The sequence below is a fragment of the Notothenia coriiceps genome, unplaced genomic scaffold, assembly GCF_000735185.1.
Source record: "Notothenia coriiceps isolate Sejong01 unplaced genomic scaffold, NC01 NC01_scaffold00024667, whole genome shotgun sequence".
Classification (NCBI taxonomy): Eukaryota; Metazoa; Chordata; class Actinopteri; order Perciformes; family Nototheniidae; genus Notothenia; species Notothenia coriiceps.
In genome coordinates, this window is record NW_011357368.1 from 8,052,608 (window position 1) to 8,064,926 (window position 12,319).

The following is a 12,319-nucleotide window of genomic DNA, read 5'->3' on the forward strand; positions in this document are numbered from 1 at the left end:
TCTATGAGCACAGCCTTCGCAGGGTCCACATTGCGCTGACGCTTAAAGCTTCACTTTTTAGGTTCACATCTCTCATTCGTCTAATGTTAGTATATATTCGCGTCCGAGACAGCCTTGTGCATTTCCTTAAAAAGTTGGTTGCGACTAGGTTTAAAAATTCAGTGAATTTTCAAAGATTGGAAAGCTTTCCACGGGAATTAAACGGAATTAACTGGGAAGGTTTCTAAAATTGAATGTTTGCTCTTCATAGGGAAAGCTTAAATATAAGCTGGGGAACAGTACATTTTAGCATAATCTTGAACAAAAAACAACAGAACTGCCATTCAATGTACACTGATATGCCTGCCATAGCACACTGGCTTACTGCATGGCTATTGGACCAGCACAAAGGTTCGCAAACAGGCTCACAACTGTGAGAATGGACACAACTCGGTTGGGCATTTCGGGGCAAACCTAAGAACTCTGCTTGAGCGCGAGCAGGCAGAGCCATCCTGCAAACAAGGCTACGGACAGCTGACAGCGAGAGGAAGACTCAGAGTTGGATGTTGATGAGGCCCAGGAGAGCGCTGTTGACTGAAAAGGGTTTAGGCAAAAAGCAGAGGATGCTTGACCAGGAAGATATTCACTCGTTTATCGGACAGCATTTTTGCGAGGGAGAGGGCTTTGTGGGGATTCTTGGATGGGGGGTGCATTTTTGTTCCTTTTTTAATGAGTGGGGTTGAGTAATATTTAACTCAACATTCCTGTTTTCGTTCTTCAATGAAACAAATAATTGTTCAATAAAATAATTAAAACTTGTTCTGATACTTAAGAAAAAAAATCTGTTGAAATGTTAATTTTGCATCGAATATTTCCAAAATTCCCCAGCTTAACTTCCCATGGAAAATTTCCGGAAACTTTCCGCCCCTCTGCAACCCTAGTTGCGACCAAAATATATCTTAAAGAAAAGCAAAAAGTGGCCTTATGTTAATCAAATGGCCATAAAAACAAGTCTTAAGGCTTATGTTTTTCTGTCTGCTGTCAATGTTTACAGCTTGTTCCACTGCTCCCAAGTGACATTAACCACATTATTAAAACAGCTTTAGATTCATGTTTTCAAGGGCAGTGTTAATCCAAAATGGTATTATCCTGTAAAAAGATCAATAGCTGGATATACACTTAAAAATAAGCACCCTTATGAATCCCTTTACCGACACATTAAAACCAGCCTTGAGATAAAGGGTGTGTGAAAGAATGAAAACGACATGCATCATCAACACAAGCCAAAACAGGAAGATTTATTACAGCTAATTATTGTCGTGACCCTGGAAAGGATTAAGGGAATATAAAAACTGCACAAATAGAAATCAGATGTTTTACATGTGCTCATGAAATGTGCACATGTAGGAGATGTAGCAACGCAGTGTAGTTGCAGCATTGGCAGGAATTCCAGTTTGGCTGCTCATCCAGGTCTGAGTTTCGGGGGTCTCACACTCCAGCCACATCCTCGTGCTCTAACAGGGGGATCCCGAGTTGGTTCAAGGACAGCTGGGGGAAGAAATCACCGCCACAGGGTACACTCTCCTGTCAGACCTGCCCCAAACATCTCAACAGGGAGGGGACCTGATCAAAAGTGAAAAACCCCTTGACTGTTCCCTCAACTGGGAAGTAGGAAGCTGCTCTACTCTAAGCTCTCTCATAAGATAAAGAACTGAATTATCTATGTGTGCAGTATTTTAAGATGGCTCAATAACTGCTGGGGCACTGTCGCTTTTGGCAAATGCTAATCAGACACAGCTAATTGTAGGGACTATTTTCAGCTGCAGATTGATATTAATGATCATGTGTAGCAGCAGAAGAGTGAATTTAGATTGAACAAAAAACACATTTCAACCCCATATTTGTCGTTATAAAAAGTGTGTAAATCACCACAGTATATTTTTGCGATATTTTGAGGATTGAAATAATATATATTTTTCAATTATGATCAATACTGCTGGCTTTTGGAGATTGCTACTTGGCATCCATGTGCTGATTATCAGCCAAAACAAGAACAGGGATATAGCTGAAGACACAGTACAGTATGTTTGTTTAGTACCGTAATTTTCGGACTATAAACCGCACCTGAATAAACCGCAGCAGCGGCATACCACTCTCGGTTCCACTTTTACTTTTGCGCGAAACGCACTTTAGTCAACACCCAAAAATAAAAAGCCCTCCCTGGGGGGCACAAAGGGGAGGATCAAGAGAAAGGGGCAACGGGAAAATTAAGAAAGAAGGGTTTTGAGTTGATGCGTTTCGGTTGTCTTTCTAGTCTGCTGTGTACAGCGGCTTGCTACTGAAGGGGGAAGTGTCCCTTTACAACTTTATCCGCGAGCTCCTTTTTTTGACATCTGTCTTATAAAACTTTTCCTGCACTTTTCCCCACAACCAACACGACAAAACAGCTTTCCAACTTACACACAGGCCCTCGGGGGCCCGAACAAAGTCTTTTTTTGACATGCTGAAAAGGATTCGTGTGTTTTTTGTTGACGAAAACCGTCCGGAGAAAGGTGTCATTTAGTTTAGTTTTTTGAAAGAGACGGTTTAAAAGTTTTCGAAACGTACGAAAACCAAAACTTCACCTTTTGACACACACCGAAACTTTGGGCGTTGGAACTTTTTCAAACACAGGAAGGTACACAAACAAACACGGGAAAAGTTCCGGGTGAGGCCCAGTGGTTCCTAAACGGTCAGTTAAAATCAAAAAGTTGTTTCAAACAACGTGCCAACAGAAACTGGTTCGGGGTGTCCTTCCTGACGAACTACACGAGCTAATGTCCTTGTTGGGTTTTTTTTAAACAAAAAGAATCTTTTTCTCGCAAAACGTTCGTATACCCCCCTTTTTCTTTTTGTTTTGTGCTGCGAGCTTTTAACCGTCTCGTTTCTAAAAACGTGTTTTTTTTCCGTATTTCGACCTAGGATTTATTAAATTCCCTACATAGAAATAAAAGTGAATTTCTTTCCAAATGACAACCTTTGGAAAATGTTAGCTTTTTGTTTTGGGTAGCTTAAGTTATTAAACCCGGGAAAATTTAGTTGCTACAGCCCGGTGGTAAACTTGGTACGACTTCCTACCAAAAACAGAAAGTCACCGTTGGTTTTCGTTACGCCTTTCACCTCCTAAAATCCGTAACGAGTAAATTGGTGCACAAAACTCAGGCGAGTCATTTTCAAGTAATAGTCTCGTAACCGCACTGTATTGTTTGTGTCCGACTCGCAACGTGTGACGTCTGCGGACTTCAGTTTTAGGAGGTTTTTTTCTTTTGTTAAAACGTAAGAAGGGTTTCGTTGTCCATCAAATTTCCTCAATTAAGGGCAACAACGAAAACGGGAGTTAATCGTTCCTTAACGGGCAGGTCGCCAAACGACCAGGTGAAGCTGTTTTGAAACACACTTACGCCCTTCAACGGCACAAAATTGTGACCATGGGCGTAAAAAAATGTTTCCCTTTTGCACTCCGTGAGGAAGTCAAGTAACGTCGTTAACCCTTTTTTTTTTCATGAGCGCGACCAATGAAACCCAGTCTTTTACGACCTAGTCTTACTTTCACGACCCCCAAGAATTTTTGCTAAAGAAAAGTATTTAGAAGAAAGCTTTTTGGATTTAAAGCAAAAAAAATTTGTAAAAGTTTCGTTGATTTTTTTTTCGATAAATTTAATTTCTGGTTTGTTTTTATTTGAACGACGGGCATTTTATTTTTAGAAATTAAAAGGTTGGAAAACAACTGCCCCCTTCCGCGTTTTCCTTTGTCTTTCTCCGCGATTAAATTTTCGAACGAAAAAGTTTGGACTTTTTTCGAGGTTGCATTTTTTTTCCCCTGTTTTTTTGAAACGCGTTTTCTTTTTTGCCAAACGAAAGGTCATTAACGTAGAACTGTTGTATCAGTTGTACGAAGCGAACAAATTTTACGTGAACAAAAAGAAAGGTACCTTCGATTAAGTAAGCCTCATTTTCAAAACATTTTGTGGTTAGTGGTGTGTTTGAATCTTTCACTTATAGCCTCTTATTCTTTTAATTTCTGTAAATTTTCTAAGTAAAAGAAATTTCGGAAGTCCGAGCAGTTTTTTATACCATTCAACAAGAAGGACGGTAGCCCGCTTTTCGAGACCAATTGTAAACCCCTTTTTTCCTTCCCTGACCGGAAAAAAATTTGGTTTCGTTTTTTGGAAAACCGGGCAAATCCACGTTTACAATAACCTTACTAAATAAATTTATTTAATAGGACTTATTTTTTTTTATTGCTCCGCTCCCATTTTGTATTACTATAGCGGGGGTCAAGACCTGGCCTTTCAACGTCATAAGAACTTTCGTGTCTTTGAATTGGGTTTTTTACAATTTTTTCGATCCTTTCCAACCTTCTTTCTTGATCTTTATTTCATAAAGGCAATCACTCTTCTGTTAGATTCAATTAACCAGTGGTGAAACCAAAAAGTCGGGACACCGTCCGACGTACGACTTTATTGGCGCAAAGGACCTTGAATCGCACCGTGCAACGAAGAGTTTCAGTTCAAAAGCCTTAGTAAAAGACACTTTATTTTTTTACTTCCATTTTTTCTACTTAACCTTCGTTTCTGGGATGCTCTCTCTCTCAACGAACCTTCCGACATTTTTTCACTTTTTTCAGTGTTAAACAATATGCGATTTTTTCGTTTTGTCTTTCAGATACTCTTTACTTTTACTTTTTCTTTACCTCTACACATTGCCCTAAGGAAAGGAACCGAACAATCAAACCAAAGTGGAAAAAAATTACCAATTCTCGCAAAACCCCAACCTTCGTGAAAGTTGTAATTCGGTGATTAACGGTTTTTTTGGGGAAATTTTTCGAAATCCTATTTACTCAGAATTTTCACTGCTCATCACAACGGTAAGTCCGCACTCCGTTTTCTTAACAACGAAATACCACATATATACATATTACAATTTATATTTATATTATGGGAAGACACCAGACACACACATACACCCACATTATTTTAAATTTTATATTTATTTATATACAACACACATATTATAGAGGTCCACACACACCGTTTATACCATAAGGAAAGTAATTTTATTATATTAAGAATACCCTAATACAGATATTATATTATATATAAGGGCACACACACACCACAGATATATTAATATATATATTAATAAAAATAGGAAAATATTTATATATTATTTTTTTTAGACCAATTAAAAGGGACAATTAATTAGACTCAATTTGTGCGATAGTATTTTTAAAAATGTCAACACACATTTTTTTTAATAATAATATTATTCCTTATATATTAAGAAATTATATATTAACATAAATATATATACCGTATTAAAATAAATTCAAACGCTTTTACAAACAAAACACAATCTAATAGACCCCCCCCCCCAAACAGATACTAACAAATAAGTAAATAACGTATAAGCAACAACAAAACACCCAATCATTACAATATATAATATACATATATTATAATAAAATTAGAATATAAATATTTATAAATAATATAAATTTTATAATAAAATTTGAAGCATCGTATTATATTATTCCTTAAAATAAATATTATCAGATATTATACAAATACACTACAGGAACCCACACCCACACAGACGAAAAGGTATCTCAACACACACGGGGGAGCTTTTAAATATATTACAAGTTATTAAGGAACACAAACGCTTTGTCAAAAGCACACATTTACTTTCTTCTCCAATCACTTTTAACACCGAAAAAGAAATTCGTATTAACCGTCTACACGACATTCATACAATGACTACTCGCTTTAAAACTTTTTTTTACATGAAAGATCCAACAAAAGGATACTGGGTTTGTACATTAAGCCTAACTGTAAGAGATGTTTAAACGAGGAACCTTTCCAAAAAAAGTTTCTTACACCTAAACCGGTACCAGCACGACTTCTAAGTATAACTTCCATTTTTAAAGTTTCGTTTCTTTAACCTACGCCCAAATAAAATTCAAATAGGTTTTTTTTTACGTAATTTTATTCTTAAGTTTTTTTCTACGTTCGAATTATTCTAGTTTCGTACTCGAAGTCTCTTCCGGTGAGTTTGTGTGGTAATACTAGTAAATTTTCTCTCAAATGGGATATTGGAAAACGTTAAGAGACTCTATACGAGTATTCTCGACCGTGGTCATGTAGTTTCTAAAAACAGCAGGTTTCATTCTTCAAAAAGGTCCTGTGGCAGTTTGCATCAAAACGCACAACTTTCTTTTACCGTAAATCTAAACAAATACTGCTTTCACGGTCGAAGTTGGTCAGTCGTTAACCCGGTGATGGAAATATTTCGAAAATTAAACGGGGGTCTATCATATGTAATTAAAGTCAACAGACAAATTTTTTTATTATGTTACAGACGGAAACGTTCGTGACGGTTCTAGAGTTGGTGACTCTACACGGGTGCGTGGTCGACAATATATTTTTCACACATAAGTTTGACGAAAATGGAACCGAGATGGGTAGAAGTGAAGACCTTCTTTAGTTCCGTTAAGACTCCAAGTGTGTTTGTTCGCGTGTAAACTATTTATAAAAACGGCGTCTGTGGTTTTACCTGACGTTGTTTCGTTCACTTTGAAAGAATTTGTGAGACTTTGAAAAAAAATTAGCCACAACAATCGCAAGTGACGTGAGAGCCCTTCATTTACAAAGTGTCTGCCAAAGGCAAGGGTTCGACCCCGACACGAGGGTTCTCCTAAGTTTATAAGGTAATCGGCTGATAATAAAGATTTCTCTAATTAGGCGACAGTAAATTGCGAACCCGACTTACAGGTAAACAATTCAGTAATACTTTTCCGGGTGACGCGTAACAAAGTAGTTAAATAGTGTTGTAATGACCCTGAGATGTCGGTGGTTCGGGTCCGAAATTCCGTCCATAGTGAACAGTGACTCGTATTTGAAGCTTTACGGCGCATAGTAAAAAATGGAACGTACGTCACGGTCAAACCCTTGTAGCACCGCTACAACAAACCATCACGACAACCGGTACACACAACCATTACTCTGTTTAGTAACAAAACTAATGGGCATTAAAAAGCGTTGATATTCGGCCGCGAAAAAGGGATAAAAAGCTGCGACGCCGAAATATATTGCGCACGGCGGACTTAGATACGCTAAAAATGTCGATTGCCGGTTGTGAAATTGAGGATACCCGAGATACGGCGGCGCAGGCGGCCTAGGGGGTGGAAATTCGCCGCCCAAGGTCGTCCTTTTCGACCTCCGGCCGTTTTCTCACTCCNAAATGAGATTTGCACCTTCCAAAGTAGGATGAATGCCGTCTCTCTTAATCAGACCAGGTTTTCCCCAGAAGGCTGTCCAATTATTTACGAAGCCCACATTGTTTGCTGGGCACCACCAAGACAACCAGCGCTGAAATGATGACATGCGGCTATACATGTCATCATTGATCAGATTGGGGAGGGGACTCTCACTCACTCACACACACACACACACACACACACACACACACACACACACACACACACACACACACACACTCTCTCTCTCACACACAGACACACACCGATGAGGATGAATGATCAAGAGAAGACAGAGAGGGCGATCAAGAGAAGAGAGAGAGGGCGATCAAGAGAAGAAAGAGAGAGAGGAGAGAGAGGGCGATCAAGAGAAGAGAGAGGGCATTCAAGAGAAGAGAGAGAAGGTGATCAAGAGAAGAGAGAGAGTAATGTAACCTCCTAATGTAATGTATAACTCCTATGAAAATGTTCAAAAAGTGCTCAAACTTCACATGTGTGCTAACAGTCCAGCCGTGAAGACATCGACCAGAACGTTTTGAGATTTCTTCAAATGCTGTTGCCATGGCAACACAATGCTCACCATGAAACACGGTTTTCTCATAACTTCAGTGAAAATGCTCGAAATGGCCCAAAACTTCACAGGTTTGGTAACGATGCAGCCATCAACACATCTAAGCGTATTATGGGATGTCATCAAATGCCGTTGGCATGGCGACAGATCATTCACCATCAAGTTAGTTAAAAAATGTGCATATTCAGCTTTTTCTGCATTTTTGTTGCTAAAAGCAGCTACCATTCAGCTAATAACATATTCAGCTTTTTCTGCATTTTTGTAGCTAAAAGCAGCTACCATTCAGCTAATAACATATTCAGCTTTTTCTGCATTTTTGTAGCTAAAAGCAGCTACCATTCAGCTAATAACATATTCAGCTTATTCTGCATTTTCAGCTAAATTCAGCCATAAATGTTCACAGTTTACAGCATTCGCACACATTTTCTGCAGGAAATGCATTTTCTAGTTGAAATTCAGTTTTCCCGCAATTTATACAAGCACATGCATTTGTACAGATACAACACACACAGTCATATGCACGCATACACATGCATTTTGAGAGGCTCCAGGTAGGGTGACCAGGTGCCAACAAGCCACATGTGGGACAAATAGGAAGTTTTCGCGAGACATGTCACTGCGTTGCTAAGAGCTAGATTAGATGTTTATAGAATTTCTATCTAACCATTAAGAATAAACATTTCTATGAAACTATAAGCTTATAAATATTAATAACAATGCTTTACTTTGGTTTAATTGTTTGCACAAACTATACAAGTGAAGGAATTAAATATATTTGTTTTGAATGAAATTAACATAACAAATTAGCCTCGCTGCGGGGGAAACTGTGGCACGCATAATTGTGTCGCATTTGCGCATAAGATGCAGCCCCCCACACACTGCGTGTTCTGCCCATAAGTTAATACATTCCTCTGTTGATTGACAGCTGACACAGCTAATGATGATAGCCCTCTCGTTTTCTACACACCTTTGTATAAAAGCCTTGTTTAAGACAAGACACAGTCCAAGTCCCTGCAGACTGAACCACTGCCGCCCCTAAACAGCAGAGGCCAGTTAAAAAGGGGGAGGGATTTTGTCTCCCTCATAATGTAGCGCATGCTAAATGCTTGCATAGTGTGTGTGTGTGTGTGTGTGTGTGTGTGTGTGTGTGTGTGTGTGTGTGAGAATATGTCTGTGTGTGAGTATGTGTGCCTGTCCTCACAGAGTTCTCGTCTGTTGTCAGGCTCTAAGGAGGAATCGGAGGACCAGTCCAAGCTCATAGTGGGGGGGGTGGCAGGGCTCCTCATAGCTGCTGCTGTGGTGGGACTTGTCTACTGGATCTACATGAAGAACTCCAGGTAGAGAAACACACAAACATGTACAACCAAAAAGTGTTTCTCCTCGTGAGTCCCGAAGACAAATCCAGAATGTGAATATGAATAAGCTGAGGCTGCAGACTGCGGGGGGGTCAGGTCTGGAGATGGTCAGAAGGTGATTCTGTGGCAGAGGTTCTTCTGCTTCACAGTTCTGTTATTCTGCACTCAGACAAGGAAGCTGGAAAACTGGTGAGAAGGAGGTGGGAACATCAGAGGAGAGCAAGAAGCTGGAGGAGAACCATCCCACGGTTTGAACTGCAGGGCTGAGAGGTGAGAACACTTTCAGTGTCCATGTAACAGTGAGCTACACGTGAAATTAAAAGTAAAGTATAATTTCACTTATTATTTATCATTCACTATTCAGTATCTGCTTTTAGGTCTAGCCATCATTCATTGAAGTACTCAGTACGCAGATACTCCAAAGATATACAACTGTATAATCAAACTTATTGGGAATAGAAAACAAAGGTTTATGATAAAGTCATTTCCTCTGTTATTGTCAATATTTAAGGTGCACTTCTTATCCAAAGGGTCAGAAGCAGAATGCTTTGTGGACGCATGAAAACAGATTTATGAAGCTCTTGCCTGGTTCTGTATTACTGTATATTACATTTCAATTATTGTTAAAGTGGGCTCAGAGATTACTTTAGTGAGCACAAGGTTCCGTAATTAATTAGACTGATGACCAAATCTTGTACAATTTAGATATATGATTTATTAACTAATAATTATCCTTTTAGAATGCAAATGTAAAAGTGTTTTTGTTCTGGAAATTATATGTTAAACTTTAGGCTACATTATTGAAATGATAATGATTCCTCTGTGTGTGGGGCAGAAGCAGTTGAAGCAGCTGTTCAACAGTAAGGACCAGACTCTCCCCCCCCCACTGTTCCTGTGTGCACTGAAGCTGCTCAGTTACTGTTCTTTAGTGTTCATGGTGAATGCTCCATGTTCTGCTCAGTTCTTCCTTCAGGATTTTGATTGTTTGTTTCTTTTTTAAATCCCTCAAAGAATGTAAAAACTCACATTTTGAATATTATATATATATATATATCCTTGTCTGAGCATGCTAATGTTTTTTCTTAGTTTTTACTTGCGTGTGCGCCGTGTGTAAACTCACTTTACTGCCCTCAGACTTAAGGAAAAGCTCCACATGTTCTCTGCTCCTCAAACTGTGGCACATGGGTCGTCTGTCCTTAACAGAACACGTCCTAGTTAAAGTCAGGATATTAAATTGGATGTACTATGAATGCTTCATCTTTGTAAAGATTCAAATTGGACATAAAACAATTGAGCGTTATGACACACTAATTTCTTCTTTTTGGTGAATTACAGTACCCCCCCTCCACATTTTGAAGTCTCAAGATACATTTAGAATTATGTTCTGTTGCAAATACTTTGAAAAGGCAAAAGTCCTCACACTTCATATTGCTTTATGTTTTTCCAGTCTTTTGTTTTAAGGTTCATGCTAATGGCTTTGTTCCTCTGTGGTTGACTTTAAAACACTTGATTGTCTCTTCAGCTCCTTAACACTGTTTCTCTTCTCTTTGCTTTGTGCCAGGTCAGAATCTGTTTGTGTATTTTTGTATTTATATTCTGTGTGCAACCTTTCCTGGTTACTGCAGCTTCAAGTAAAACATGTTAAGCCTGCGTGAAGGCCTCATCAAGTGTTGAAGCGGTACTGAATATGGTTATACAGCATCTGTGCTCATTCTCTGCTGTGTCATTATTACTGTTGATAATATTGCTGTGTCATGTTTATCTCTGTGGTGTGAGAGACAACTGAAGACTGTGGTGGAGATTGTCAGACTAGATGAGGTAGTATTCTGGGTTTACATCATTCTGCTATGGTACATCCCACAATGCAACACCCAGTGTCCTGCCAGGGACAAAGGGTTGATAACAGAAATGTTAAACTTTGTTGACACTTATAGTTCAGTTCTTAGTTGCTTAGCTAATGAATACATAAACATATGTGTGATTTAAATTGGTCTGACAAAAGAAGCCTTAACTTTTTCATTTGTTCATATTTCTCGTGTGAGTGGATTAATAATATGTTTGACTCGACATATTGAACAGTGTTTTTAGACTGCATTTTCAGCACCTGGCAAGAAAGTACCGGTATTTCAAAGGACCAGGGTCCAGGATGAGGGACATCTAGTGATCAGGGTGCAGATCGCAGCTGAATCCCCTTTCACCCCCCCTCCCTTGGTAAACAAGACATGTGAAGTTTGTTTTTTCGTTCAGGGCTTCTGTAGAAACGTGCGCTATAACATGGTGGATTCTGTGGAAGAGGACCCGATAAGTGGGGCTCATTCTAACAACCAGGCTTATTGTACACCAATAAAAGCCAAGGTATGAAAATGCTTCTCCATACATCAGACACACAGTTCTGAAGAGCTGATTGCCTGATCATTAAACCCTTGATGTTGGAAGGAACCATGCTCCGATCGATTTGATTGAAATGTCTCGTTGCCAGTTTTACAATCTGAAGCAAAGAGATGACATTCCATTCTCTTTTTAACAGTATGTCAACATTACCAATTTCCCCACACCTTCAAAATGGGCAGCGTAAAGATGCCTGGCAAAATGAAAGCAGAAGTAGTAGTACCACCTCTATTTTCATGCTTTTTTATGCTTTTCAAATAATCAGGTCAGCAGTGAAACCAAAGATGGGACGATCAGGAGGCCATAGTAGAGTTGTAAATACACACTTTGTTTTTGTACTGTTGTTGACAATAAAGTGTACATTTTTAAACAAAATGAATGTCGTCACGTGTATTTGATAATTTGTAAAAAAAAAACACAAGTCCATATTTACATTATAATGTACATGGCAGTGAGCTGCATCTCATATTTTTAATGAGGTATTTAATTTGCATAGAAAAGGATTCATCCTGTCACATTTGTAATGCCAATGGTAATCCAGTATTACATATCACTGGGTCCATGGTGAGTCTGAGGAGAACGTTTGGACTTCCCTTCACTCAGACATCTAACTGCCATGACTCCCCTGAACAGGTTTCAGAGACAACTGAAAACGTCAAGGAAAACCGATCCCAAAATACTGTCCAAGGCATTTGCATAAGTTTATAGCGTGTTGTGGAACAAATCCTA

General features: G+C 38.9%; 1 protein-coding gene and 1 long non-coding RNA gene across 4 annotated transcripts in view; both read left to right on the forward strand.

The window, feature by feature from the left end:
* topbp1 (DNA topoisomerase II binding protein 1) overlaps positions 1–12,319 on the forward strand; it is a 976,277-nt gene that overhangs the window by 735,366 nt on the left and 228,592 nt on the right. The window lies entirely within an intron of this gene.
* Positions 8,249–11,955, forward strand: LOC104955309 (uncharacterized). Its single transcript, XR_799450.1, has 3 exons — positions 8,249–9,184; positions 9,372–9,472; positions 10,038–11,955. It is a non-coding gene; the product is annotated as an uncharacterized lncRNA (long non-coding RNA).